The following is a 25,351-nucleotide window of genomic DNA, read 5'->3' as shown; positions in this document are numbered from 1 at the left end:
AGTATGATATGGAGGGCAGTATTTCAGAGAAGGGCTATGATTTAGAGATTGAGGATGATGTAGATAGGGGTAGCATGAGTTTGAAAGGAGGTACAGGATGCAATTCTCAGAATAAGACTAAGAAAGTTAGGGGGATTGATTCTAAATGAGATAGTAATTGTGATGAGGGATGGAGGAGGGGCTCTCAGAAGAAAGGAAGTGGAGGTAAGGGCTCAAGCAATAGGAGCCAGAATGAGGATAGGGTTTTAGTTCCATCGGATGAGGAAATTCTTATTCATAGAATGGAAAGGAAAAGAAAAGTGACTATGGCTCAAAAGGGGGTTGCAAATTATTCCAAGGATATGGATTTGGAAAAAGAGAATGTGGGTGAGGAGGATCAATCCCTTGAAAATAACAGGAATGAGAGGGAGATGGGTGCTACCAAAGGGATTATTGGTAATCTTGGGGCCATTTTGAAGGAATATGTGAACTTAAAATAACAAATGTAGGTTATGCTTAAGAAATTTGAGAAAATTAGTAAGACAGCTAGAGGAGAATGCACCTTGGGTCAACATATTGACCGATTATCAGAGGTAATTGGTAATGCTAAAGAGGTGAAAATTTTAATGAAAAAGGTCCCTATGTTTGAAGATAAGAATAGAGTCTTAGAGAAGGCCAACACTAATCTTAAGAAGAGGCTAGAGAGTCTAGAGACTAGAATGGGTAATATTGAAAAAAAATGATTAAAAAGATGGCTGAGTAGAATAGTAACATATTAAAGATAGTGGTAGATAATGTTAGCAGTTTTCTAAAAAAGGATGAGCAGGATAAAGGGCAGGATCCACCTACTATTACTAAAAACTAGGGACCAAGTAAGCGCACAAGGGCTCATTCCAAGAAGGTTGGGGATGTGATCAAGGTTGAGGAAATGAAGGCTATCATAGAGAACATGCACATTTTGGCAGATAAGGCTACTGACCTACTACAGACTACATAGCTGTCCAGGTGCTAGTTTTTTGTTTTCCTTTTATTGTTTATTTCAGCTTTTTTTTTAGGTGGCCTCTTTATTTTTGTTGGTTTCTATTCTCTATGAGGCCTATTGGTTTTTGTTCCATGTGGTTAGAATTTCTATGTTTCATCTTAGACTCCTCTTGTTGTACTATTATTACACTAGTACATTTGCACTTGTTTTTCTACCAAATTTTTTTGCTATAGGCATGATTTCTTTTATTTTTTGGTTTCCATCCCCATATTGGTCAAAAATTTCCTAATTATTCTCAAGTTGATCAAAATTTTGACCAACTCAAGTCATAACCTTAATATGTTAAAAGTTATCATATAACAGCATTGGTCGAAAAGTATATTAAAATTTAATCTTGTGTTTGTGCGAGTTTATAGTTGTATCATTATTTCATTTCCTTGTATAAGGGTGTCATGGAAATTTATTTGTAGGTATTGGGGCTTCACAGGTAACAAACAACTAGTTCCCATAGGTGGTCCTATGACTAATTCAATGAGGTCTCCCTTGAGTCCCTCTGCTAGAGCAATGATGGACTCTGTGGAGCAACGCCCATCTCAGAGCTTTTACAAATTGCTTGGTATATCTAGAAATGTGGGGTTAGATGATATGTAAAGGACTGTAGCCTTTGTTTTACCAGTGCAGTCCTCAAGTAGCAGTTTAAGATTTGGAGTCCTTGGGTGGTAGTTAAATCTTCAAAGAAAACATTATTCTCAAAAGTAAATCTGCCATAGAGTTTAAAGGCGTGAAAGCTACACAGATACTCTGATTGACTCGCATTCTCCTTAATTCCCATTCATTGATTCATTTCTTGTCTCACCTTTGGGCTCCACATTTTTAAAATTGAGGGAGAATCTCTTATATATATGATGAGTCTAATCCATTCTTAGATATTTGTAAAGTGTTTGGATTTAACGCCTAATTTTTTAATCTCTATTTAGTGTTTAGTAGTTGAACTATTTTAGTCCCCCTGGTATCTACCCAACATTGTACTGACTAAAATCTGACTTTTATGTTTTATATCAATTAAATTGTGGGAGACTCTCTTAGTTGTATGATAGTCTTTTAGATTCATTGGATATTTTTGGATTTAACTTACATATAACACTTGAACCATTTTAAGTGTTTTACTCTTATTTGCTAAAGAGTTACTGCCCTAGTTGAAATCTGACATTTTTGCAATATATAACATAAATAAGTGAAATAAAATGCATAAAAATATTTCATCGTTATATGTAAATCATTAGATAAGTGAACCATCATAAACAGTCTAAAACAAGAATTACTCTAGTTCATATTTTAACCCATTTCAACGAATGTAAGATATTAACATGAATCCATGTAAGTTCTTGATTTTTTATCTTATTTTGGGCTTTTTATGTTAGATTTGTATCATCTTGATGTGTATCCTCCTGAGCATGCAGAGGAGTATATGAGAAGGTTTATTGTTATGAGACTCTCTCTGATCCTAGAAGGAAGAATTTATATGATAGTCATCTTGCAATGGGGTTTGCCTATGGAGCTTTTGGAAAGAAGCGTTGGGACTACCCATAAGAGGTAAGGACATTGGGTAAATGAATTTTGTTTTGTTTGATGAATTTTTCACTTTTAAAACCTACTTAAGCTAAAGACATTTTTGTATTTTTGGTTTAAAAATCCATTCAAGCAGAGCCAATGGAGTGGTTTATTACTTCTGCCCTTGTGTTCCTACTGGTTTTGTGTGACAATTATCTATCAATCCTAATTGTATATTTCAAGAAAATTCAATGTACTTACTAGTTTTGGTATATTTCAAGAAAATTTAAGATTTCAACTTTGTAAAGGTTTGCTTATGCTTGGGATTGAGATTTGGGGATTAGATTTGTAAAAGAATGCATATTTTGGGGGTCAAGATTTGTGTTGTTTTGTGCTTTGTTTGGTAAAGTAATCAAAATTGATGGTTTTGTTTTGATCTCCAACCATAACTATGTCAAAGGAGTTAACTTGTGTTGGTATTTGATTATCTAATATTTGAAGCTTTAAGTTTATAAATCAACTTGATACCTACTTGCAATGAGTGATCAGGAAATAATGCTTTAGATTTGTGTAGTCCATAGGTGTTTGGGGGTGGAAAGTTTTATATTTCAAGTTATGGTGTGGAAGATATTTCCCATCTCTTCTATCTATCTAATCTCCAAAGTTTATCTGGGCATCTAATTTCTTTCAACTAAACCTATAAAATCTTCTGCTTTTCTTATGGTTCAAGGTTAAAGAACTTTGAATATATATGAAAACATCTTAGTTTTTGGTTACTCATGATTTCTAGTTTGTCTTTGCCTATAAATTTTTTATGCTTTTATGGTATCTAAATCTGATGGTTGAGGATTTGGACTTTGTTTTTTTTCTATTTGATTTTTCAAATTCTATTTTTCTTTTCCAACTTTGATTGGATAAGCTGATTTATTTTTCAAGTTCTTGTGGTTTAATCTTTAGTTGCCTAGTCTTTCTGACAATGCCTCAACAAAGTGGTTGTTTATCCCCCTAAATATCCACTGTAGTAAAACAACTCAATCTTTCTTTTCATATATTTATATTTTATTCATTAGTAAATCTGGATATGTGCCCTTCTTTGATTGAATCCTAATTAAATTCCTCTATCCTTGTGTGCTTGTTCAAATATCAAAAGTTCAATTGTAACTGAACTTGTATTAAAATTAGTAAATTTATCAAGTTTTGGGAGCTGAAGATTTAGGAACTATGTCTATTTTGCTTCACTTTTTATTTGGTAATCCGACATTTTATCACAAGGCAAAATTTAATCTAGTTGTTCCAGGCAACCATCTTTTTAAATTTCAATTTTGTTGATGCGAGTTTTTATATCACTACACAATATATTAGCAATTGAATATTTGATATGGAGTATCAAACACACAATTTCTCTCTTCAAAAATTAATGCTCATAGGATATGAGAATAACTCCAATGTTTCTTACACATGTGGATACTCACTTAGTTTTATCGATGTGATTTGTTGGTAATCATGTAGGCAGCCTTACGCAAATTATTGAGGATGACTTGGACTTTGGTGGAGATGATGGAGATGGTGATTCAATCTAAGTGCTAGATGATATTGGTGAAAAGGTGATAGTGGTGGAGGGTGAATGGTTCTTATGACTGGTATCTATCTAACTCTCTTCTTCTAAATTCTAAGTCCTAAATTACTTGCTATCCTACTCCTTCTCCTATGGATGGAGGATTAGCAAATGGACTATGGATCAAATCTAATGAAAGCTTACCAGCAGCACCACCTCCATAGATGCAATGATTCAAAGAAAAAGAAAATAGTTTGCCACACAACGCTCCCAACAAGTTGCTAGGATGCTAGTGGTCTAGTATTGATCCCTATCAAACATCTACTAATAATACCATACAACTATTCATCTACTTTACTCTTACTAAGCAACTTGAAATGAAATCTACTTCAACAACTTGAAAAGAAATTTACTCTAACCATTTGGAAGTAGAAACCACGCAATAATACCAAAGGTTCTTAATCAACATGCAAGTCACAACAATGAGAAAGAAATAGAAAATTTTTCCATTATCTTTGCAACAATTTTCTTTGACCATTACAAATGAGAGAAAATTAGGGTTGCCACCCCATCGTCCAATGAGAAGATGCCACCTTGCCAATGGGCCAATGAAAAAAGTGGAAAAGTAACAACCAATGAGAAGGGACCAAAATGGGGGCCAATCAGAAATAGACACTTGTCCTATCCTAGAAGAAAGAGAAATTGCAACTGGGGCTTACATCAAATGATCTTCTAATATAACACTCCCTTTTTCTTTCATTCTTTTAGCTAAGGCAATGCACTTAGCTAACCTTTCATTGACTTCTTCCATGGGAGAACAAGGTGTGTGCTTCATCTTGAGCTTAGTTGATTTCATCATGCTGCTTGCTACATGTAGTGTCTTCTCATGATCCTTCTCATACTCTTTTGCAAATTTGATAAAAGCATTGAGGGAGGAAAGCATGTTCAAATGTCTCTTCTTGATAGCAAACTTTCCCAACTCAACCAATCTTGATCCAAGTCTTATCTCATCAATTTCCTTTTCTCTAATGTCTTCAAAATCAAGTGCCACCCCAACGTCGCTCATCATGGTTGAAATGGAAATGTCAAAACTTGGGCTATGTTGTGCAACTACATTTTGTATCTCTTCAAGTGTAAAAGGGGATTGTCTTTCCTTTAGTCTGTCCTTTACCTGTATCATGTTTACTATATTGATATTGGTATCTGTTATTTGCTTCATTTTCAAGAAGGTTTTTTTGGGCATGATATCCTCTTTATCTTTCTTAGTGTTTGTTCCCTTAGGATTCTTGCTTGCACTACCATCCTCCATCTCATTTCCCTATTACGAGAAGGTAAAGTGGTGAACAATGAATGCAAAAAGAACCAAGGAAGACAATATCTAGACAAGAATGAAAGATGGAAATTAGCTTAAGGACCCTTTTCAACTCTAAATGATTTGAAATTACCTTTAGTTTGTCCTTTGCATGTTTCATGTTTATTGTATCAACATTGGTATCGATTATTTACTTTATTTTTGAGAAGAAAGTTATTTTGGGCATCATATCCTCTTTGTCTTTCTTAGCATTTGTTTGCTTAGGATTCTTGCTTGCACTAACATCTACCATGTCGTCAACCTATGATAGGATGGTTGAGTGGTGGATAATGAATGCAAGAAGAACCAAGGGAGACAATATCTAGACAAGAACGAAAGAAGAAAATCAACTTAAGAACCCCTTTCAACTCCAAATGATTTGAAATTACTTTTACCAATAGTCAAGTCTTCTTTTGGAATTTAGGATTAGACTTAAAGAATTTCAAACCCCTTGCAAATCTTGAGGCCTCAACTAGAAAAATTAGAATTTAGTGCTCTTGGAATTGTCCACCATTTGCCTCAAAAAATCAGACCTTTGATCACAATCACCTCCTCCAAATAAAATCACCCAAATTAGGGCATAAATTGCAGCTCCTTGGAAAAATTAGAATTTTGTCTTCCACAAAATTTGGCTCCCTTAAAATTTGGCTCCCACAAAATTTGGCTCCCTCAAAATTTGGCTCCCACAAAATTCACCTCCCACAAAATTCTCCTCCCACAAAATTCGGCTCCCACAAAATTCGTAGCTCCACAAAAATAGCAGCTCTTTAGCAAATATAAAATCAGACTTAAACAATAACAAATCTGCCCCCCAACTTTGCAATTTTGAAAATGTTGTCCTTTTCCAAAAATAAATTGCCAAAAATGAGAAATTTAGATCTACCCTAGAGAATATTGCCAATCATGGGAAATTTTCCTTTAATCATTGAAAAATCACCAATAGTGCAGATCTACCCTCAATCATGGAAAATCGCCAAACATAGAGATCTCTACCATGAAGAAATTTTCCAACAATAATGCCAATCTGCCCTAGCTGAAAAAAATTCACCCAAAGAAGATGCCAATCTACCTTAGGAAAATCACTCAAAGAAGAGAAAATCTGCCCTTGGTCAAAAATCACCTAAGCACCAAACAGGAAGAGTGAAGAATGAAGAAATAAGGGGGAAGAGCTTCCTCTTATACCCCATTTGCCTCTCCCTCCTAGCTGGCCGACTGGGACCCTGGGAGCAAAAAATTAATTAATTAAAACACAAAATTCGCCCCCAATTAAATGCTTAGCCAAAAATTAACTTTGCCAAGATGAAATTTACTTTTAAAAATTTGCCAGTTAAACCATAATTACAAAAAGAAAGTAAATAAGGCCTTGGAGATGCTAAATGTTTCTATTTAGTGATGATATAGCAATTTATATGTCATTAAAATCAGATTTTGGCTAGCCAAAAGCCATTTTTCAATATTAAATTACTAATTTTGTTAAATGCTTAAAAAAATTTAAGGCAATTTTAATCCATTAAAAGCCAATTTTTGAAATTTAATTCAAATCAATTTTTTCAAGTAATTTATTTATTTTTTGACAAAAAAAAAAAATCATTTAGAGTATAAAATCGATTTTGCAATTTGATTTCATCTTCACAAAAATTAATTTTCTCACCAAAAAATTTAAGATTTTCCAAATAACTTAAATCTAACAAAAATTTCACTTTTTTAAAATTATCCAAATTTCTAAAAAATCGTCTAAGTACAAAATTTACAATTTTATCCTACTGAGTGTTTTTCTTTGAAATTTATTCGACCTAAGGATGAAATTGGTCATTCTAGAAAATCAAGTTGAAACCAAGTGAAAATAAGTCCAACACTCTCCCCTCTGGCCTAAAGGTGTCCGAGACTTAAAATTCTCAAAAAATCAAATCAAAATTTTTGGACAACTCAAAAATTTGCTAAGGCAATAAAAAAAAGGGGGTCCCCAAAGTTTTGGGGTGATGGTGTGAGAACCTCACAACACCTAGCATCAACCCAAAGAAATGTTCCTGAACATTTCAAGAAATAAGTAATTTAGAACAAAAATCTCAGGATGGCCTATGTGAAAACCTACTTAAGGGCAAGCAATCAACAAGGGAAAGAAATCTCAAGTTGATCCTAAGCATCCTCACCATAAGTTACTCATGTGTGTGCAAATGATTTATTTCTCGCTCAACAAGAACATGATACTCTCTCAGATCCATTGAACTTAGCTATTGTAATATCCTTACTTCAAAATCAACCTAGATAGAGCCCCATTGCCAGTCAAGCATCTAAAGCCCCAAAAAAGTTATCGTTGTGGCACCACAATCATGGTTCTACCTTTAGTGTTTATTTTTATAGCACCGGTAGAGATGATTGCACACCCTTGAACCAAATTTCATCTTTATTTTTTCTTTGATACTACTCTTTTTCCTTTCTCATGATATTTTCTCTTTTCTTTTCTTTTCAATCTTTTGTTTGGTTTACAAGAAATGAAGCTTGCGGAGGGTTAGGAAGACCACAGTGGTGCTGAAGCAGGTGTATGATTTTTACCAAGTCCAATTTCACTTCAAAACATCAAGAACTCAGAGCAATTAAGTGTGAGTAGAATGTCGTAACCATATTAAAGATCACTTGAGAAACTCTATCAAGTCTAACATGAATTTAGTACAAGTCCTATCATAGACCAACAACTAAGAAGATCCTTTAACCTCTGAACCTCATCAAATGTATTCAAGAAATGAACAAGATAGACTCTATTTTGTTACCACAAATGTAAAATCTACACACCTCGCCCATGAGTGATAACATAGACCCCCCTTTGCTCTTGCAAAGGATCAAAACCAAAATCTACTTTCCAATTGAGGGAAGATCAAAAAAATTCAAGTCAAATGACTTGATGCAAATCAAGCTCAAGCTCCCTCACAACACCTAAACTAAACAACTAAAAGAAAACTACCCTAAACAACTAAAAAGAAAAGTATTCTAAACCTTTGGGCCAAATGGTCCAAAACAAACTCTACTCTAAAGAATGAAAAACAAACTAACTACTAACCAAAAGCACACCTATTCTAACTATGTACAAGACTCTAAAGGGACAATACTAAATGATCTAATATATAAATTGGATCTAACGTGGTTTCTCAAGATGTTCAAAAGTAACAAGGTTTGGGTGATAGTTCTCTATCTCACAAACTCATCCTTATACTCTGAACAAAATTTGGTCACCTCAAACTCAACCTCAAGAAAATTATCATGCAAGATCAACAATTGAAGAAATTCATTACGACCATGATCTAACAACAAACAAATTTTCTCTCAGAAATTTCCATTATCGAAATAAAAACTTTCAAACCTTTCATCTTTAAGACTAGGGAAAGAAACAACCTGGCATGACTCAAATTCGAATGGAACCTAAAAAATTCTCCATAGCCTTAGGAGGTCAAATTTGGTGGTGCAACATCCTTCTAGCATCTACATCGAACTCATTGGTAGTCCAGGCAAGATAAATCTTGGAATTAAACTCATGAAATATTGTCTTTGCGGGCTTGTCCTTGTGAACAGTGAACCATGAATCCTTGCGAACCTCCTCAAGTGTATCCTCAAAAATCAAGGATTCTTTGATATTCTCCCCATCAAACACCTCTCCAAGTTAATTGAACACAATATCCAACTATAGCATCAACCCAAAGTGTTTTTTATTTTCCTTTTCGATGGGAGCAACTTGATCACCACTTAACAATCCTTGCATATCCTCTTCAATAGGAGCTTCATCATCTAGCATGTAATTTCCCTTTGAACTCTCTTTAGGAACATCTTGAAATTATTTATATAGATTCTCACCAAACATAGCACCTTCAAGACTGATAGAAAAACCATCATACATCTTTGTGAGTTGCCTATCAAATTCCATTTCAAGTGGCAAAATTTCTGGAGGTAGAAGTTGATGGTGAATCATGCCACTTGCAACAACTTGATCACCTTGAAGTGCTTCAAGCAATGACCCCTTTTGTATTTCTTCTATAGGATCTTCAAGCATCCCCCCAAAGATTTTAGTGGAGATATAACCTTGTATTGGTTTACCAATATTTCCTCATATTTGAACTCTCTTGTGATATCTTGTAATTCCTTGTTCAATTCACCCACCTAATTATCTTCCTCTTTAAGGATATTTGACACTTCTTGCAACCCATCCTCATGAGTCACCCCTTGAATTACACATGAAGGCTCACCAAATATTCCCTTTTTTTCCACCTTTAAATGTTCCATTTGTAGTTCTTTGTGCGCCCTCACATGTTGACTCTTTGCTTCATTAACTTGTTGAATCTCAACCTTTTGTTTGCCATGTTGATCTTCTCATTTTAGAGCCCCTGGGATTCCCTTTTCTATTTGTTCCAACACAACTCTACACAAGGAGCAAGATACTTCTAAATGGAATGCATTATGAATTCTACACTAGTTGGGTAATAATAAGTCTCTCACTGATGTCTGGTTACCCAGCTCCATTCCTTGTTGTGCAATTCTAGTAATAAAGTTCTTGAAGTTCTCAAACATGCCTTCACCCTTGTCAGACAAAGCATCTAGATCTAACTCAATTAGGATCTTAGTAGAATCTCTTCATTTTCTCATGATATTCATAGTCAGCACTTTCATCTTCTTTGGTCTATAGGAGCTCATATTTGTTTCTACAAACAATATTTCTTTTGGTTCCCCATATTCTATAACTGTCAATCTCAACCTTGGGGTGCTATCAATTCTAATCTAGTTGGCTAGTCCTTTCCACAGGAGCCACATGTGAGAGAAGTCAATTACCATGTATCCATTCAATCTTCTAGTCCAATCTCTACCTAGGATCAACCCATAAGTATCGGCCACATCTAATACTGAAATATCTACCATGTGCTCCATTCTTGGATCAGATGTCAACTGCATGTGTATGTTGTGTAGCTCACCCACTACCAACACTTCTGTTTTATCCAATTGGGTAACCTTTTTGTTTGATCCCAAAGGCATGATTCCTAAACTCCTACAAATGTTTGAAGGCATGATGTTACTTGATGCTCTTGAATCTATCAAGTAGTTGTGAAGCAACTTCCTGAACATCCTTACTAATAGCAAGAATGCGGTTGACTCATCTTTTCCTTGATAATACAACATAGGTGTCTTATGTACTTGCTTTGGCTTCACTCTGAAATCTATTGGTTGAGTTGCCTCTTCTTTCTTCACCTTTTCCTTATTGTTTACTGGGTCTTGACTCCTTTGAGTTTGTTGTTCTATTGGCATTGAACCTTGAGCCACATAAACTGGTTGAGGCCCTGGCTGTCTATTGAATTCACTAATATCGCCATATGCAATCTCTTGTCTAGAACTTCCTATCTATCTGTATGAAACCTCTTGAGATGAGTTTGTCATATTCTCTCCTGGAGTGTATTGGATTACATGTACCGAATTGGGAGGAGACCTCCCTTGAGTATATGTTGTTGCACCTTGAATGTGAGACCCTTGTGATTTTTTATCTTTCAAACTGTTAAGGAAAGTATCTCTAATCTCCACTACCCTCAATAATTTGAACAAAGAGAGGCTGATTTTGACCTTCTTCATCTCCTCTATCACACTTTGTCCTAATCTCTTCAACTCTTCATTGTTCATGGAATTGTTTCCCGTTATTCCTCTATTTGCTTCTTGTGTTGACTGGACATTCTGCCCCCTCTGAGTACCTTGATTATTTTGTTGTGTGCTTTGTTGAAAACTCTGCTATGTATTCCCACTTCCATGGTTATCTTGTCTATATTCAGGTGCATCCCTTGAATTTTTCAATACATTACTCACATTGGGGTGTGGAGGCGTATTGAAATTATTTGGGGGTATATAGGATGTAAAGGGTCCATCATTTCTCTTGTTGTTCCTCTAATAAAACCTTGCATTGCTAGCCGATTATTGAAATATTTGGTTCCCACCTATTCCTTGAACTAGAAAAATGTCTCCTAAAGGTGGGAAAGAAAAATCTGACCCATTGTTATATCCCTTCTGATCTACTACCTCATCAACTAGCCCATTTGCTAACTCAGGAGGAAATCTCCCTTGGTGTTCTTCATATGCTTCAAATTTTAGCGAAAATGAAACTCCTCGAAAGTCAGACACTAATCATATCCTGGGGATGGGACAATCTCATACCTTGTAACCTTAACATCTTCCTAATTATTCGACTCATCTATTATGTTTTGAAATAGGTTAGATGCTCTTTTGAATTCTGCACATCCTAACTCTGAATGTTGATCAGTCTCATGAAATTTGCAATATTTGGACATGGTAGACTCAACTAAGAACACCCTGTCTACTGATCTACTATCTGCTAGAGCCTGATTATCAAGTGGCGACACCACATTTCCATTATTTGGGCCTATATTCCAAGTCCTCTTCTGGTTAGACTAATTTTTGTATCCTTGGTCTTGTGGCTAGTTGTTTCCTTGATAGTTATTGTTTTGATAGTTCCTTTGATAACCACCACCTTGGTTATTTCTTTGGTAATCTGTGTCTTGATAGTTCCTCTAGTATCCTCCTTGATGATTCCTTTCATACCCTCCTTGATAACTTCCACCTTGATTCTGGTAATTGTTTCCTTGATTATTTCTATGGGAACCTTGGAGTTGATTGTTTTGATTTCCCAAATAAGTGACTTCCATAGACAGCTTCTTGACTTGGTCAATCAATTCCTTCATTTCATCATTTTCTTCTTACATTCTTATGGATTAATTTTCACTTTGCAAATAAACTAGCATTGATGGCGATGCTTGAGACAATGGAGGTCCTAGATGTACTACCAATTGATTTGTAGGTGTCTGGTATGCAAGATGTGGAACTAGATTATTTGGATACCTAGCACCTTGGGGTTCCATTCCTTGTTGGCCCAATTGCTTCCCTATCTCAATTTCTTTAGTGTAGGCCTTGGTCAACATTGTGGGAGCAAGATTTTCCATCCTTGTGAACATAGTTGTCTAGTTGTCTAAGGCACTATAGTATGCTTCTAGTGCACCAAATTTTGTCATTGTGTAAGGGGCTTGCAATCTCATGTAAGCCTTAAGGAAACAATCATTGAAGGAACTTATTGACTCTTTATCATGTCTCATTATTTCCATGAACATTTTGTGTAACTCCAATGGTGTGATGGGCATGCCAAATTTTGCAACAAAGGCTTCTCTGAGCTAGACCCATCCCATTATAGATAATGTTGGAAAATTGACAAACCAGTAATGAGGTTCTTCCCCCAATGAATAAGGTAAAAGCCTACATGTGACATCCTCCTCTTGAATTCTTTTGTTTCACAATGCATTTTCGAGTACTTTGATATGCTCCTTTGTTGTATGATTAGGGTCATTAATAAAGACTTGGATCAAAATACTGCTAGATTCTTTTGTAGATCATGGTATTGTTGGAATGAAATGGGCAAGGCATTGTTTTGAATCCATGGTGGTTGAGCCATCATTTGTTGATTGACTTGAGCTTGAGTTGGTTGACTACTTGAGGTGATAGCTAAGTTTGAGGTATCAGCTACCCAATGATTCCTTGATTTCTTGTGAAATTCTAATACAAGTAAGTCCTCTTCTTGGTGTGGTGTATTTCTCAATATCCTCTGCCTCTTATCAGCTTTCAATTTCTTAAACCTTTCAGGGGGAAAAGACCAAATCTTTTTATCCAGCTTGAAAATAATCCCAACTTGACTAACTCCCTAATTTGAGTTTTCTTAAACAATAGCTTGAGGTTTTCTTTGTGCTTTCCTTTCTCTTTCAAGCTTCCTTTACAATTATTTTTTATGTTCCAACCTCCTTTGAATTCTCCTTTCAATAGCTCTTGCTTTTTGTTCTTCTTGATTTAGCACATCAATGGTGTCTAGGTACTCTCTAGTGTTCTCACTTTCCTCCCAAGTAGTTGAGCATAAACTCGCTACAACGTGATCTTGAAGTGTTCTCCAAGTTGCTATAGGCTGATTTGATCTAGGAAGCACCATTCTTCTTCATAGTTGAATGCCAACAAATCCTCAAAATAAATTTGTAGGCCCTCCTTCTAGCACCAGATAATGTTGATGCGAGTTTTTGTGTCACTACACAATATATTAGCAATTGATAAGTAGGATATAGTTTCCATAGCAAGTCAAATTGTGATATTGCTATTAGGATTTAACTGTGTGATTTTGAGTCAAACTCATTGACCCATGTTTCATGAGTAGTGATTCAACATGAATCCATCTCTCATGAGAATAAATGGAATCCATCTCTCGAGTAGTCATTCAACATGAATCCATCTCCAATGAAGTGTTCCATTTATTCTCATGAGCGATGGATTCATGTTGAATCACTACTCATGAAACATGGCTTAATGAGTTTGACTCAAAATCACACAATTAAATCCTGATAGCAATATCACAATATTAGCAATTGAATATCTGATACAGAATATCAAACACACAATTCCTCTCTTGAAAAGTTAATGCTCTGAGGCTTGGGTTGTTGAGGCTATGAAGATTGAGGATGGGTGGATAGCGGTTAAGAGTAAGATAACTAAGCCTTTTGCTCCCCCTTTAGATATGAACCTTCGGTCGTGTAAGGGAAACTTTAAATCAAAAGGAAAATCTTAAGTTCCCCTATTCTGATTGGTTCTTTTGTGGTGGTAAGCGAGTTGTGGCACTAGCTCGCTGATTACTGGTCTAGGAGGTTTTTCTAATTGCTTTACTTTCCAGTTTGTTTTCTTTCCAGGTTTCAATGTATTTTCTGGTTGCTTTTTCTAGACACATCTGTTAGTTTTAGGTCACAGTAAAACCTGGTTTAGATGCTCAGTTGGTTTCAAGTCCTTTTAAAACCTGGTAGGGCTTCACGGTATATCTTTCTTCTTGATGTAAAGGGTTTTGGGGGCCCTTCAAAACTTTTTTTTACCTTAATCTAGAACTCCAATGTTCCTTACACTTGTGGATACTCACTTAGTTTTATCGATGTGATTCGCTGGTAATCACATAGTCGGCCTTACACAAATTGTTGAGGATGACTTGGACTTTGGTGGAGATGATGGAGATGGTGATTCGGTGTGAGTGTTAGATGATATTGGTGAAAAGGTGATAGTGGTGGAGGGTGAATGGTTCTTATGACTGGTATCTATCTAACTCTCTTCTTCTAAATTCTAAGTCCTAAATTACTTGCTATCCTACTCCTACTCCTATGGATGGAAGATTAGCAAATGGACTAGGAATTGAATCTAATGAAAGCTTACCAACAGCTCCACCTCCATAGATACAATGATTCATAGGAAAAATAAACTAGTTTTCCACACAAGGCTTCCTAACAAGCCGCTAGGATGCTAGTGGTCTAGTATTGATCCCTATCAAACATCTACTAATACTACCATGCAACTATTCATCTACTTTACTCTTACTTAGCAATTTGAAATGAAATTTGCTTCAACAACTTGAAAAGAAATTTACTCTAACAATTTGGAATTAGAAACCATGCAATAATACCAAAGGCTCTTAATCACCATGCAAGTCACAACAATGAGAAAGAAATAGCAAATTTTGGCATTATTTTTGCAACAATTTTCTTTGACCATTACAAATGAGAGTAAATGGCCTTATATAGAGGCCAAAATGTAAAACCGATAGTAGAGATAAAGATGAGGGACCGATGATCCAGATTGAATCCTAGAAACCCTAATTAGGGTTGCCACCCCATCGACCAATGAGAAGATGCCACGTTGCCAATGGGCCAATGAAAAAAGTGAAAAAGTAACAACCAATGAGAAGGCACCAAAATGGTGGCTAATTAGAAATAGACACTTGTCTTATCCTAGAAGAAAGATAAATTGCAACTTGGGCTTACATCAAATGATCTTCTAATATAACACTCCCTTTTTCTTTCATTCTTTTAGCTAAGGCAATGCACTTAGCTAACCTTTCATTGACTTCTTCCATGGGAGGACAAGGTGTGTGCTTCATCTTGAGCTTAGTTGATTTCATCATGTTGCTTGCTACATGTAGTGTCTTCTCATGATCTCTCTCATACTCTTTTGCAAATCTGATAAAAGCATTAAGGGAGGAAAGGGTGTTCAAATGTCTCTTCTTGATAGCAAACTTTCTCAGCTCAACCAATCTTGATCCAAGTCTTATCTCATCAATGTCCTCTTCTGTGATGTCTTCAAAATCAAGTGCCACCCCAATGTCGCTCATCATGGTTGAAATGGAAATGTCGACGCTTGGGCTATGTTGTGCAACTGCATTCTGTATCTCTTCAAGTGTAAAGGGGGATTTTCCTTCCTTTAGTTTGTCCTTTATCTATATCCTCTTTGTCTTTCTTAGTGTTTGTTCCCTTAGGATTCTTGCTTGCACTACCATCCTCCATCTTGTCGCCCTATTATAGGATGGTAAAGTGGTGGACAATGAATGTAAGAAGAACCAAGGGAGACAATATCTAGACAAAAATGAAAGAATAAAATCAGCTTAAGGACCTCTTTCAACTCTAAATGATTTGAAATTACCTTTACTAATAGCCAAGGGGGATTGTCCTTACTTTAGTTTGTCCTTTACCTATATCATGTTTATTGTACCAACATTGGTATTAGTTATTCGCCTCATTTTTTAGAAGAAAGTTGTTTTAGGCATCACATCTTCTTTGTTTTTCTTAATTTTTGTTCTCTTAGGATTCTTGCTTGCACTAACATTTACCATGTCGTCAACCTATGATAGGATGGTTGAGTGGTGGATAATAAATGCAAGAAGAACCAAGGGAGACAACATCTAAACAAGAATGAAAGAAAGAAATCAGCTTAAGGACCCCTTTCAACTCTAAATGATTTGAAATTACTTTTACTAATAGCTAGGTCTTCTTTTAGAATTTAGGATCAAACTTAAAAAAAAGTCAAACCCCTTGCAAATCTTAAGACCTTAGCTGAAAAAAATCAAAATTTAGTGCTCTCGAAATTGTCCATCATTTGACTCAAAAAATTAGACCTTTGATCACAATCACCTCCTCCAAATAAAATCACCCAAATTAGGGTAGAAATCGCAGCTCCTTGGCAAAATCAGGATTTTGTCTTCCACAAATTTCAGCTCCCTCAAAATTTGGCTCCCACAAAATTCGCAGTTCCACAAAAATAGTAGCTCTCTAGCAAATATAAAATTAGACTTAAACAATAACAAATCTGCCCCCCAACTTTGCAATTCTAAAAATGTTCTCCTTTGCCAAAAATAAATCGCCAAAAATGAGAAATTTAAATTTTCCCTAGAGAAGATTGCCATTCATGGGAAATTTGCCTTTAATCATGAAAATTCACCAATAGTGCATATCTACCCTCAATCATGGAAAATCGCCAAACATAAAGATCTCTACCATGAAGAAATTTTCCAACAGTAATGCCAATCTGCCCTAGCTGAAAAAAAATCACCCAAAGAAGATGCCAATCTGCCTTAGGAAAATCGCTCAAAGAAGAGAAAATCTGCCCTTAGTCAAAAATTGCCTAAGCACCAAAGAAGAGGAGTGAGGAATGAAGAAATAAAGGGGAAGAGCTTCCTCTTATACCCCATTTGACTCTCCCTCCTAGCTGGCCGACTAGGACCCTGGGAGCAAAAAATAAATTAATTAAAACACAAAACTGGCCTTTAATTAAATGCTTAGCCAAAAATTAACTTTGCCAAGATGAAATTTACTTTTAAAAAATTGCCAATTAGACCAAAATTGCAAAAAGAAAGTAAATAATGCTTTAGAGATGCTAAATGTTTCTATCTGATGATGATTTAGTAATTAATATGTCATTAAAATTGAATTTTGGCTAGCCAAAAGCCATTTTTCAATATTAAATTACCAATTTCATTAAAGGCATAAAATTTTTCAAGGCAATTTTAATCCATTAAAAGCCAATTTTTGCAATTTAATTCAAATCGATTTTATCAAGTAATTTTTTTTTTAAATTATTGACTAAAAAAAATCATTTAGAGTCTAAAATTGATTTTGCAATTTGATTTTGTCATGTCCCCTTTTCAAATAATTAAAAAAATAATAAACTTTGCTAAGGCAGGCAGGCTCCAAAAAGGTGAAGTTTCGGAAAAAGGGGCTAATCTTTGGAAACCAATGGACTAATAAATAAAAATTATTATTAAATTATATTTTATTAACCCCTCTTGGACGTGAGTTAGGGTTATGCCCTCTTTTAAGGGGTTTGGAGGCATTTTGGGCTCATTTTCCAGAACTTGATTTTTGCTAATTTTCTTGTTGTTCTTCAAAGGCTGCCAAACCTGTGGAGAAGGAGACCCAAGAATGGGAGTTTGTAGGTTTCCAAGAAGGCTAAGGATGGGAATTTGAAGCCATTCCATGTGCATGCTCATACAGAGTTTGCCTTTGTGCTGAATAGTGCCGATTTGTGAGTTTTCGGGGTTATTTTTGGTTTGAGTTTGGTGTTTTCAGTTGAGTGTTTCATATCAGTTTTGGTTGCTGCTGTATTTCATACTTTAAGATGTTAAAATAGAGCTAAATATATGTATTGATTCATGATTAAACTTCTGAGATAGTTTATGAATGTTTTTGTGGTGTTTCCGGGCATTGTGTGTTAATTTCGGGAGCCCGATTGAGCATAGTTTTGTCCTACATTTGTGAGCTGTTGTGTAAAGGCTATACAAATATGGAAATTTCATTTTGTAGGCTTTTATGCTGCTGAAATTTCTGTAAAAATGTTCATTCTCAGATTTATTAATAATTTGTGAAGTTGTGAAGTTTTATGGCACTAATTTGGACATACCCAATTTGGGTTTTATTGGGAAATTGGCAGATCTTTGTAATATTGGTTGTTTGATTTTAAAGATCTGATTTGAGGCTGGAAATACCAAGAAAAATTAGTAAAGGGACATTACAGTGGTATCAGAGCCATGATCTTGCCAGCCTGAGGGTTTGTAGATGTTGCATGTCAGTTTTAACAACTACCCAGATCTTGCATGTCAGATTTGACAACTACCCAGATCTTGCATGTCATATTTTATGGTTGCATGTTGCTTCTAATTAGTTGCATGTAAAAATTTATGATCGCATGCAACTAAGTGAAAGAGAAAAAAGATATTTGCAGCGAGAAAAGAATAAAGAAATTTTGATCAAACCCTCAGTTGAAAGCAAAAGTACAAAATCCAAGGAAGAAAAAAGTATGGCTGATCCAGATGAGATGGCAAAGAAATTCTTCCAAGACATCCAAAATACTCAGAAGCAAATAGTGGATGGTTTGGTGGAAACTAGAGAGGCTTTGCGAATATTGACGGAAAAATTACAAAGAATTGCATCTATTAATGAGAAAGGGAGCACTTCAGAGGAGCCAAGAAATGGGAGATCCACACCATCTAAATCAACCAAAACTATTTTCTTGCCTACAGATGAGCCACCAGTACCAAATCCAGCCATTAATCCAGTGGAAGAGGTTACAGGTAACTTGATTACATTAAGAGCTACTTACAATGGCTTAGATGATGATTTTTGTAGTTCAGTTCCTTTTAGAGAATATGTGGATATGATGAACGCTTTGATGCCCAAGAAAGAGAATAGGAGGGAGCATGACACAAGTGGAAGAGAGCTCAAAAATAAAATAAGCAAGTTTACAGCACCTACTTTTGATGGAACAAATAAAATTTCAGCTAGAGCATGGCTACAAAAATTACAAACTTTCTTCACACTTAACCCCATGAAAGAGAGTGATGCTGTTCAATTTGCAAGTCTACACTTGGAAGATGCAGCCTATGATTGGTGGTATCATGGAATGACTACTCAAGGTCACAATCAGGTAACTACATTTGAAGATTTCAGTCAAAGAGTGATAGATAGATTTGACCTCAAGGATGATGAAGAGTACTTTAAAGAATTGTCAAAATTGAAGCAAACCAAATCAGTTAATGAGTATATAGAAGAATTTCAAAAAGTGGCTATTATGGTACCTGATATGAGTGAAAAGAGGATTGTTTATCTTTTTTTTGATGGTTTAGAAGATTCTGTTAAGGGTTTGGTTAAGGCTTTCTCACCCTCAACCTTACAGGAAGCTATCAAAAGAAGCTTGCAACTTGAAACTTGCATGCCTATGAAATCAATCACTAATCAAAAACCCCCAAATCTTTGGCAACATAAGGGAAATTTTTAGAAAAAGACTTTCCCAACACTACCACCAAAAGATGTGACAAATGTGGAAAAAAAGAAGGTAGATGAAGAGACTAGGAGTGAATTACGAAGGAAAAAGCTTTGTTCTACTTGTAGAGAACCATGGGTTCCAAGACACAGGTGTTTGGGGAAAGGTCAAGTGCACTATATTGAAGTTGCTTCAGAATTTGATTCAGATGAGCATGAGGAATTTCATGATACTAAGGAGGAGGTAGAAGAAGAGAAAGTAAAAGAAATCAGCAAGGATGGCACTTTAGCAGCATTATTAGGAGTCCCAAGATACCATCCCTTCCGAATTCGAGGGGTACTAGCAGGGCAAAGGTTGACCGTTCTTCTTGATAGTGGGGCAACTCACAATTTTATTGATGAGGGATTTGTCATGAAAAGAGGGCTTAAAGCAGAAGATTTTGAGGGATTCAATGTTACTGTAGCTGATGGATTCACTATGCCTTGCACACGGGTGGTGAAACAACTCAAGATGACCTTAGGAGATTATGAGTTATGTGATGACTTCTATGTGGTTGGTATTGGGGAGACAGATCTTGTATTGGGTGTTCAATGGTTGCACTCTATCGGAGGCTATTACATGAACCATCAAACTATGGAGTTTAAATTTCATTCTAATGGGAAAGAAGTCATGTTGAGAGGGTTATCGAATGGAGCACCTAAGGCGGTCTCTGCAAAAAGGATGGAGAGACTTTTAGAAGAAGACAAGCAACATGGGCAGCAGGAGTCATAATCCAACCAACAAGCTCTCCAAAGAATCAAGGTAATTTCCATTTTGAAATTCAAAATATTCTTGATAAGCATAGTATAGTTTTCAATGATTTGCCTCCAGGATTACCACCAGATAGAGGTTTTGAGCATGTTATAGAGTTAGAAGAGGGTGCCAAACCAGTTATAACAACCACATACCGCCATCCAAGAGGTTATAAGGAAGAAATTGAAAAAACTATTAAAGAACTAATGGACATGGGATTCATAAGGCCTAGCTCTAGTCCATTTGCATCATCTGTGGTACTTGTCAAGAAAAAGGATGGTACAATGAGAATGTGTATAGACTACAGGGCTCTAAACAAGAAGACCATAAAAAATAGGTATCCCATACCACGCATAGATGAACTCATTGATGAGTTACATGGTGTTGTATACTTCTCAAAAATTAACTTAAGATCAGGCTACCATCAAATTAGAATGAGGAGTGAAGATGTGGAAAAGATTGCTTTCAGATGTCACTATGGGCACTTTGAATTTCTTGTTATGCCATTTGGACTCACTAATGCACCTGCAACATTCCAATCTTGTATGAATAAGGTATTCAGTCAGCATCTTCCAAAATTTGTTTTGGTATTTTTCGATGATATCTTGATATACAGTAAAACATGGGAAGAGCATCTAAAGCACATAGACACTGTTTTGGGAATCTTGGAGCAGCAATCCTTCTATGCTAAGCTATCTAAATGTGAGTTTGGTTTGACAGAGATCCTATATTTGGGACATATTATAAGTTCTAAAGGAGTACAGGTTGATCAACAAAAAATCCAGGCAATTTTGGATTGGCCTCCACCCACTAATCTTACACAGTTGAGAGGTTTCTTCGGGTTGTGTAGCTACTATAGGAGATTTTCCAAGGGATTTTCTCAGCTTGTTGCCCCCTTGACTGATTTGACAAATAAAAGAGCTTTTGTTTGGACAGAAGAGGCACAAAAAACATTTGATAAGCTTAAGGAGGTAATGAGTTCATGCCCTGTGCTTGCAATTCCAGATTTCTCTTTACCTTTTGTTGTTGAATGTGATGCTTTTGGAGAAGGTATAGGGGCTGTCCTAACTCAAAGGGGACATCCAATAGCATTTGAGAGTAGAAAATTAAATCAATCAGAGAAAGGTTACTCCATCTATGATAAGGAAATGTTGGCAATCATGCATGCACTTCATAAGTTTAGACAATATTTAGTATGTGGGAGATTCATTGTAAAGACAGACCATAATAGCCTTAGGTTCTTCTTGAACCAAAGGGATTTGAATGATCGCCAACAAAAATGGGTAAGCAAATTGCAAGCTTATGATTTTGATATTGAATACATGAAAGGAAAGAATAATGTGGTTGCTGATGCTCTCTCAAGAAAGCCCACTTTGTGTTCCTTATCATCTATCTCTGCTGATTGGAAAGTCTCCATAATTTTAGAGTATGCTAAAGATTCATTTGCCACCAAGATTTTGGATAAGTTAGTGGATGATAACAGGTACAAGGTTTTTGATGAATTGATTTATTACAAGAACAGGTTCTTCTTAGTGCCAGGGTCAAAAACTAAGGAGAGGATATTGAGGGCCTTTCATGACACACCTTTGGCTGGTCATCAAGGATACTTCAAGACATACAGGCAAATTTGAGAGCGGTTTTCATGGAAGGGTATGAAGGAGGATGTCCTTAAACATATTAAGGAATGTATGGTATGCCAACAAAGCAAGAGTGAGCAAAATTTTCCTGTTGGATTGTTGCAACCACTTCATATTCCCAAACAAAAATGGGAAAGTATTTCCATGGATTTCATCACTGGGTTGCCCAAGGTTCAAGGTAAGGATTGCATATATGTGGTGGTAGATAGACTAACTAAGTATGTACATTTTTTTCCTATCACATCTGATTTCAAGGCATCACAAGTGGCCGAATTGTTCTTCAAGGAAATTTTTAGATTACATGGTTTGCCTAGAAACATTGTTAATGACCGGGACAGTAGATTCCTTAGCTCTTTTTGGAAGGAGCTCTTTCATTTGGCAGGAACTGAACTCACTCCCAGTACTAGCTATCACCCTCAAACAGATGGACAAATAGAGATAGTTAATAAATGGATAGAGGGATATTTGAGGAACTATGTTTCAAATCAACAACATGCTTGGGTGAAATGGTTACACCTAGGGGAGTATTGTTACAATACATCTCATCACATGTCTATTGGTATGCCTCCTTTTCATGCTCTTTATGGTTATGATGCCCTTTCCTTTGTTGATCTAATACTTTCTAATAGCAGAGTACCCACAGCAAGTGATTTCATCAAGCAAAGCCAAGACATAATAAGGTCCCTCAAGGATAATCTACAACATGCACAGAACCAACAAAAGATATATGTTGACAGGAAAAGGATTGAAAGATCTTTTGAGGTGGGAGATTTGGTATTTGTTAGGTTTCAGCCATATAAGCAAAGCACCTTGAAGAGGAGTGGGGCAGAGAAACTCAAGCCAAGGTTCTATGGGCCTTATAAAATCATCAAGAAGGTAGGAGAGGTAGCTTATGAATTGGAGCTCCCACCAAACAGCAAAATACATAATATTTTTCATGTATCTTGCTTAAAGAAGGTTCTAGGCCAGCAAACCATAGTATCTACAGAATTACCACCTCTTGATGATGAAGGGAAATTAGTTTTGATACCAGAAGAGATTTTGGATACAAGAGAGAAAAGGTTGAGAAATAGGAGCGTCATAGAGCATTTGGTCAAATGGAAAGGATTACCACTAGAGGATGCAACTTGGGAAGGAGCCCATATTCTTGAGAATTCCAACCTTCATTGCTTGAGGACAAGCAATATTTGGGAGGGGAGGACTTGTCATGTCCCCTTTTCAAATAATTAAAATAATAATAAACTTTGCTAAGGCATGCAGGCTTCAAAAAGGTGACGTTTCAAAAAAAGGGGCTAATCTTTGGAAACCAATGGACTAATAAATAAAAATTATTATTAAATTATATTTTATTAACCCCTCTTGGACGTGAGTTAGGGTTATGCCCTCTTTTAAGGGGTTTGGAGGCATTTTGGGCTCATTTTCCAGAACTTGATTTTTGCTAATTTTTTTGTTGTTCTTCAGAGGCTGCCAAACCTGTGGAGAAGGAGACCCAAGAACGGGAGTTTGCAGGTTTTCAGGAAGGCTAAGGACAGGAGTTTGAAGCCATTCCATGTGCATGCTCATACAGAGTTTTCCTTTGTGCTGAATAGTGCCGATTTGTGGGTTTTCGGGGTTATTTTTGGTTTTAGTTTGGTGTTTTCAGTTGAGTGTTTCATATCAGTTTGGGTTGCTGCTGTATTTCAGACTTTAAGATGTTAAAATAGAGCTGAATATATGTATTGGGTCGTGATTAGACTTCTGAGATAGTTTATGAGTGTTTTTGTGGTGTTTCCGAGCATTGTGTGTTAATTTTGGGAGCTCGATTGAGCATAGTTTTGTCCTACATTTGTGAGCTGTTGTGTAAAGGCTATACAAATCTAGAAATGTCATTTTGTAGGCTGTTATGCTGCTGAAATTTCTGTAAAAATGTTCATTCTCAGATTTATTAATAATTTGTGAAGTTGTGAAGTTTTTGGCACTAATTTGGACATACCCGATTTGGGTTTTATTGGGAAATTGGCAGATCTTTGTAATATTGGTTGTTTGATTTTAAAGATCTGATTTGAGGCTGGAAATACCAAGCAAAATCAGTAAAGGGACATTACAGATTTCATCTTCACAAAAATTAATTTTCTCATCAAAAAATTCAAGATTTTCCAAATAACTTAAATCTAACAAAAATTTCTTTTTTTGAAAATTATTTAAATTTATACAATTATATCCAAATTTCCAAAAAATTGTCTAAGTACAAAATTTACAATTTTATCTTGCTGAGTGTTTTTTGTTAGGAACCTGTGTGTTCCTTCTGTTTATTTTGTTAGAGTAGAGTTGTTGGACGCATATGCTTTGTAAGTCGTCCCGTGAGTTTATTTTATTATCCCACATGCATAGGTAGTATTACTTTTCTAGATCGTACCCAATATATAAGAATAGGTTGAGGCCCTTGATGGGTACGGACGAATTTATTGTATTGAGCTTGCTCAAAGGAGGTTACCCCCTCGAAGTGGCCTGCGATCAGTAGATTTATTCTGAGTTCTGCTATCACTTTGTATTCTGTTATTTGGAGCATTCTCACGATATTGCTATAAGGAGGTTCTTCTCATCTGGTATCAGAGCACTCTCTTGGGCTCGCTGGGTGGAAATTACATCAAATTTTTTTCTGTCGTGGCCTTCAGGTTCCTCTCACTTCTAATATCTCTTGTTATTGCAATAACTCTTTTCAGTTGTTCTGTCTGTGAGTGAATTTTTCTAAGTCGACTATTCAGGGAAAAAAAAAAAAAAAAAAAAAAAAAAAAAAAAAAAGTAAAAGTAAAATTTTTTCTGTTTTTTAGTCCTAGCTTCCTTGTTTGCTTTCTGTTTCTGCTCATACTTCCGCAGAACGTCTGCAATATCATTTCGCATACTTCCTTCCTTGGCGACCCAACCCCAAATTTTACATATCAAAGCCCTAAATCCCTCATTTATCTAATTTTAGGGTTTGCCCTATCTTTTTCACCTCTCATCCAATCGCCACCAAACTGAGCCACAAGATTCAATTCCTCATTTTGCTCCCTTATCCCTCTTGGACTGTTCGCCTCATTTCGCCTCCCTACCCTTGAAACCCTCATTTTTCTTTTTCCCTTGTCCCTAGATAGTCTCCCACCACCCGTCGAACACCCATTTCCTATATGAGTTTTACCCAAATCCAAGTTTGCCGTAACTAAAAAAGTTTTTGTTTCTCATCTTCTACCCATTTCAAAAAAAAAAAAAAAAAAAAAAAAAAAAAAAAAAAAAAAAACCTTGTTTTATGGTTGTTACGCGTACAGGAGCAAAAATCATGGAAGAGGACATTGCATCCCTCAAAACCAGACTTCAAGATCTGGATGACAAAATTCTGGGTCTTAACTTTCAGCAGT

The 25,351-nt window shown here is 35.9% G+C and overlaps 1 pseudogene; it reads left to right on the top strand.

Annotated features, from left to right (window-relative positions):
• The first annotated feature begins 305 nt into the window (after positions 1-305).
• The window catches only part of LOC149570856 (chaperone protein dnaJ 20, chloroplastic-like), a 30,933-nt pseudogene continuing 5,887 nt past the window's right edge, over positions 306-25,351 (top strand).

The sequence above is a fragment of the Cupressus sempervirens genome, chromosome 2, assembly GCF_028749045.1.
Source record: "Cupressus sempervirens isolate cs-2001-9-10 chromosome 2, ASM2874904v1, whole genome shotgun sequence".
NCBI classification, from domain to species: domain Eukaryota; kingdom Viridiplantae; phylum Streptophyta; class Pinopsida; order Cupressales; family Cupressaceae; genus Cupressus; species Cupressus sempervirens.
Note: the sequence above shows the minus strand (reverse complement) of the source record. Positions and strands in the feature narration are given on the sequence as shown.